Source organism: Silene latifolia, chromosome 9 (genome assembly GCF_048544455.1).
Source record: "Silene latifolia isolate original U9 population chromosome 9, ASM4854445v1, whole genome shotgun sequence".
Lineage (NCBI taxonomy): Eukaryota > Viridiplantae > Streptophyta > Magnoliopsida > Caryophyllales > Caryophyllaceae > Silene > Silene latifolia.
In genome coordinates, this window is record NC_133534.1 from 86,249,466 (window position 1) to 86,256,338 (window position 6,873).

Consider the following 6,873-nt stretch of genomic DNA (forward strand, 5'->3'; position numbering starts at 1 on the left):
AATCGGATAGTGTTGAGTTTACCAACCCTTTTGCAAGAGAAGGAGAGGAGAACCCAATTCAAAACCAACCATAAAATCAACCCACAATGCCTAAATTTTCATCTCAGTCCGTACCAACCGAGGAGAACCTACCAAATGGTACTCCAACACCACCTCACTTAACGGGTAATTTCATTGCCAAATCCGCATTCATACAATTAGTTGAGAGAAGTCAATTTGGGGGGATGCCTAGTGAAGATCCTCATCTATATATGGAGACTGTTTGTGACTATTGTGATGCAATTTCTCAAACCGGGGTAACTCAAGACCAAATTCGATGGGTTTTGTTTACTTTTTCCTTGATCGGAGCCGCAAAGCAATGGTTAAAGAGCCTAGACAAGGCTACCCTTGGAATTGATTCATGGAAGAAGTTAGCAATTGCCTTCTACAAGAAGTTTTATCCTCCGGAGAAGACTAAAATGTTGAGAGCCCAAATCACCGGGTTCAAGAAAAGAGATGAAGAGTCTCTATATGAGGCTTGGGAGAGATTCAAGGATACATGTCGCTCTTGTCCTCATCATGGACTAAGTGAATAGTTCCTTGTTCAACAATTTTGGAATAGCTTATATGAAGACTCAAAGAATGTGCTCAACATGGGTTCTAATGGAAGATTCATCGAGGTTGATGACAACCAAACATGGGCTAAGATCGAAAAAATGGCGGTTCATAACTCTCAATATAGTAGGCCAAGAAAAGCTACTAGGGGAGGAAGGCATGAAGGTGATTCCGTCACACAATTGAGTGCCCAACTAAGTGCCCATATTGACACCATAAACTCAAAATTTGAGAAAGCCATGGCCAAGCTTGATGAAGGTTCTCAATCACCCATACAATATGTCAATGCTATGGTGGCAACATCTTCAATCCCAAATGGAGTGTGTGAGAATTGTGGAACCTTGGGACATGATCAACACGAATGTAGGGGAACAAATGAGCAAGTGAATGCTTTCCAAGCATACAAGAATGGCATCCCTTATTCCAACTATTGCAATAAAAATACCAAATTCCACCCAAACCTCTCATACAAGAGCCAAAATGTCCAAAACCCTCAACCCACATACACACCACCTCCAATGTGAAATCTTACTCAAAGACCATACTACAATCAATCCAATGACCAAGCTTTTGATGTTGAAAAAGCGGTCCTCCAAATGCAAAAGGGACAACAAAATTTATTTGCTCAAATGCAAAGGGATAGCCAAGCCAAAGACACTACCATCAACAATATCCTTGCTGACACCAAAATGATGGAGACTCAATTGTCTCAATTGGCCTCTTCTAGTTCCCAAAGACAAGAAAAGACAATTACTTCCTCAAGGTAATCCTCCTACAAGACATGATACCATCAATGCCATCCACTTGAGGAGTGGTATAAGGTATGAGGGACCAAATATGCCAATTGAAGAGAATATTGTTGAGGAGAATGTCAAGCAAAGTGATGTGATTGAACCATTGAGGAGAAATCCTAAGGTGGTAGAAACAACTACCAATGACTAATCAAAGAAGAGAAATGAAGAGAAGGCCAAACAAGTTGAGAAAGAGCCTATTGTGGTTAGACTTCCATTCCCAAGTTGCCAAGCCAAAGCTTAATGAGCAACTTATAAAGTTCATGGCAATTGTGAAGAACTTAGAGGTTTCTATATCATTCAAGGAGCTAATCAACCATGTTCTGGCCTATGCAAAATACATGAAAGATATCCTTACCAAGAAGAAATCCATCCGAAAGTTGTAGACTATTGCTTTTACCAGGATTAGTAGTGCTATTGTTCAAGGGAATTCCCCTCCAAAGCTCAAGGATCCGGGAAGTTTCTCTATTCCATGTACCATTGGTGATACCACAATCAACAAGGCACTATGTGATCTAGGTGCAAGTGTGAGTGTCATGCCATATTCGGTATGTGAAAGACTAGGGGTAGGAGAGCTCAAGTGTACCAACATGAGCTTACAAATGGCGGACCGGACAACAAAAAAACCACTAGGAATATGGGAAGATGTGCCCGTAAGAGTTGGAAAGTTTTTCATACTGGTGGACTTTGTCATTGTTGATTTGGAGGAAGATTCCAACATTCCAATCATTCTAGGAATACCATTCCTACACACCGCCGGAGCGATGATTGATGTAAAACACGGGATGCTCACACTTGAAGTAGGTGATGAAACAATCACCTTCAATCTTGATATGACTATGAGAGCTCCCAACTTGTTTTAGCAATGTTTTATGGATCACTATACTCGGGAGGGTGACAAGAAGAAGATGGAATCTCCATTAAAGAATAAGGGAAAGATGGAAATCTCAAAGAGAAGGGCAAAGACACACCGCCCAATTGGAAGAAATATATTGATGATGTTAAAATGGCTCTACTCGGAGAGCATGGAATTTTTCACAACAAGAATGAGAGCTTGCAAAGCTCACCCATGACAAGTATAGATGGAGGCCTCATTGGCCATGATAACAAGGAAGGAGAGTTGCTCTTGTCAACTCATGATCCACCCAACATAGGGAAAGAAGCAAGAGAAGTATGTGGTCTATAGGATGACGAGTTTGAAGGGCTTGTTTGTAACACCCCCATACTCCAAGTGCCTTACCAGGACCACTCAGGTATGAAGACATTACCATCTCGGTTACCCGAGGCAATGATAATCAAACAACAATGAAGAAACAACGTTTATTAAAAATGATTAACGAATAGTTACAATCCTCAAAACCAAACCAAAAGTACGATACATGTTCTCAAACTGACTGTTCTAACTGAAATGTAAATAAACTAAAAGCTACAGCGGAAGACTCCTATCATCATGTCGTGGCATCCCGCCTATCCCAAGACTCATCTCAATACCGCTCAATACCCGCTCACCATCCCCGAATGGACCACCGCAGTTTACAAAACAACACCGGGTCGTGACTAATCACACAATCAATATAAACAACAATGATAAGATAAAAGACAAAGCCTTAATCACACACACACACACACAACCAACCAATTCCCATCATCTCAATACCGACCGTCCACCTTTGGACCGACCCCGCGATGGGGGACCGCACCGTACCCACCAAATCCCCGCTCCACATAGTGAGCGATAAACCCTGTCCATTAATGTGCACATCCCTTCTGTGGCGGGTTCCAAAGAAGGCGAAACTAGGGCGTGAGGTCACTCCCGCAAGTGACCCCACTCAGCCGAAGCCACGCCTCGCGAACCATCAACAACGATCACAACCACAATCACAATACAATTATTATAGCAAACAACCAAATACAATACATCAACCAATATCCCATTATGGGACTAATGCTGAGTAGGAAATCCTACCTGGTATGCACACAATCGACGGTCTCTCTACCGCCGAGTCAAAAAGCCTCTTCTATGAACCCTCCTCCTATCATACAACACATAGAGACTACCACATCACATACTACACATAAAACCCCAAATCTCTAAATTAGGGTTTAACCAAATCAAAGGAAATACAACAAAAAGGGTACATAGATCTTACCCTCGACGCAAGGAACTCAACGGTACGAACAACGACAAGAATCGACCGTCTCGAACTCCGGAATTGCTAAGAATGCGATTAAGAAGATGAACTTGTTTGCTTTCTCTCTTAAACAGAAATTTAGGTTTTGTAAAAGTGATTTAGAATAATGACGATGAAACTTAAATACCTTAATCGCATAATTAACAAAACCCGAGAAAACTCCCGTAAAAAGGACACTCGATCGAGTACCCAAGGTACTCGATCGAGTACCCCTTACTCGATCGAGTGCCCCTGACTACTCGATCGAGTACCCAACAGTCGAAACTATTTTATTTCGCAACTTACCCTTACTCGACGAGTAAGGCCTACTCGATAGAGTACCCCAAGACTTATAAATACGGAGTATTACAGTCTTCCCTCCTTAAAAGGAACTTCGTCCCCGAAGTTCAAACCACTACTAAACAAAGGTACTCCCATAACATTCCCGACTCAACAACCAAAACAAACTTCAACATAAAACATGATACTTACCCAACTCATCTCGACAAACATACCGACACAACATATAAAAGGGGTATAAAACTCTTAAAAACTGCTCGCGATCATCTCCTACCCCCCTAAAAGAAACAAGGTTACGTCCCCGTAACCATACATACCTGATCAAAAAGGAAAGGGTAACGCTCTTTCATAGCTTCCTCTAGCTCCCATGTAGCTTCCTCGGTCTCGTGGTTAGACCACAGGATCTTAAGCAAAACTGTCTCACCACTCCTAGTCTTTCTAACCTTTCGGTCTAGAATCTGCTTAGGCACCTCAAGATATGATATGGACTCATCTAGCTCTAAGCTCTCTGCCTCTAACACATGTGACGGGTCACTCACATAATTCCGCAGCTGCGATACATGAAACACATTATGCACTCTTTCTAACGCAGCTGGTAAAGCCAGACGATAAGCAACTTCCCCAACTCGCTCTAAGATCTCATAAGGCCCTATAAACTTCTGACTTAGCTTGCCTTTCTTCCCAAAACTCATAACCCCACGCATAGGAGACACTTTCAAAAGAACCTTGTCCCCAACTTGAAACTCTATATCCCGGCGATGTAGATCTGCATAACTCTTTTGTCGATCTTGAGCTGCTCTCATCCTTTCCCTGATCATCTTTATCTGTTCCACTATCTCATGCACCATCTCTGGTCCTAAAACCACTGCCTCAGCACTATCGTCCCAACAGATTGGACTCCTACATCTCCTCCCATACAGAGCCTCAAACGGTGCCATACCTATACTGGTGTGATAGCTATTATTGTAAGAAAATTCTATCAAGTCCAACCCTCGCTCCCAGCCTACCACCAAAATCCATCACACAAGCTCGCAACATATCCTCAAGAGTCTTAATTGTTCTCTCGTCGCCCGTCTGTCGCAGGATGAAATGCTGTACTCATCTTCAAAGTTATTCCCAACGATTCCTGCAACTCCTTCCAAAACCTCGATATAAACCCCGCATCTCTGTCAGACACTATGTCCTTAGGGACTCCATGTAACTTAAGCACGTTCTTTCGATAGGCCATAGCCAATTATGCCTTAGTCCATGTATCTTTCATTGGAACAAAGTGAGCTGACTTGGTCAGACGATCCACTATCACCCAAATCATGTTGTTACCTTGTTGACTCTTCGGCAAACCCACAATGAAATCCATGGAAATGGATTCCCACTTCCACTCAGGTACCTCTAAAGACTGAATCTTACCTTGTGGTCGTCGCTGTTCCCCTTTAACTCTCTGGCATGTCAAACAACGGGACACAAACTCAGCTGTCTCTTTCTTCATCCCAGGCCACCAAAACGTTTTCTTCAAATCCTTGTATAGCTTATCTCCACCTGGATGAACTGAATATGGTGTGCAATGTGCCTCTGTCATGATAGTCTATTTCAGCTCCTCATCATTAGGGACACACCACCTACCATCAAACCTCAAACTACCATCTGTATGAATAGAAAAGCGGGACACTGTCCCTTTCTCTACTCCAGCTCTCCACTCAACTAACTTAGGATCCAAAGCCTGCTTACCTCGAATATCATCATAAAACTCAAGATGTCTTGTCATATCACCCATGACATCTCCTTTTCGCATCATATGTATCCCAAAACTCGCTACCTCATCCTCGGCCTCATCAAGGATAGAGCTGTACACAGAGAATGTACACTCTTCCTACTCAAAGCATCAGCAACAACATTGGCCTTCCCTTCATGGTAGATGATCTCCATGTCATAATCGCCAATCAGCTCCATCCACCTCCTTTGTCTCATGTTCAACTCCTTCTGCGTGAAGATGTACTTGAGACTCTTGTGATCAGAAAATACCTTAAAGATTGCTCCATAAAGGTAATGTCTCCAAATCTTGAGAGCAAACACCACTGCACCCAACTCCAGATCATGAGTAGGGTAGTTCTCCTCATAAGGCTTCAATTGCCTAGAATCATAGGCAATCACTTTACCATTCTGCATCAACACACATTCCAGCCCATTCTTCGAGGCATCCGTATAAACCTCAAAGTTCTCGCTCCCTTCAGGCAATGCTAAGACAGGAGCTGTGGTCAAACGCTCCTTTAATGTTTGGAATGCCGTCTCACAACTCTCATCCCAACGAAACCTGTTCTCTTTCCTCATCAACGCTGTCATCGGTCTAGCTATCTTGGAGAAGTCTTTCACGAACCGTCTGTAGTATCCAGCTAACCCCAAGAAACTCCTAACCTCGGCAACATTCTTTGGTGCTTCCCACTTTGTCACTGCCTCAATCTTCGCCGGATCCACAGCTACCCCATCTTTAGAGATCACATGCCCCAGAAAAGCAACTTTCTCTAACCAGAACTCACACTTGGACAGCTTAGCATACAACTCATGATCCCTCAATGTCTGCAACACGATCCTCAGATGCTCCTCATGCTCCTCCTTAGTCTTAGAGTAGACTAAGATATCATCGATAAACACCATTACAAACTGGTCCAAGAACTGTCTGAAGATTTTGTTCATCAAATCCATAAACACTGCCGGCGCATTAGACAACCCAAACGGCATCACCACGTACTCATAATGGCCATACCTCGACGTGAAAGCTGTCTTTGGTATGTCCGCCTCTCTAATCTTCACCTGATGGTACCCCGACCTCAAATCAATCTTAGAAAAGACTGTTGCACCACTCAACTGATCAAACAGGTCACCTATCCTTGGCAAAGGATACTTGTTCTTTATCGTCACTCGGTTCAGCTCCCTGTAATCTATGCATAACCTCAAACTCCCATCTTTCTTCTTCACAAAAAGAACTGGTGCTCCCCACGGCGATACACTTGGTCTAATGTATC

General features: G+C 43.1%; 1 non-coding gene across 1 annotated transcript; it reads right to left on the reverse strand.

The window, feature by feature from the left end:
* Positions 1-458: 458 nt before the first annotated feature.
* LOC141603676 (small nucleolar RNA R71) lies at positions 459-565 on the reverse strand. Its single transcript, XR_012525534.1, has one exon. It is a non-coding gene; the product is annotated as a small nucleolar RNA R71 (small nucleolar RNA).
* Positions 566-6,873: the final 6,308 nt, after the last annotated feature.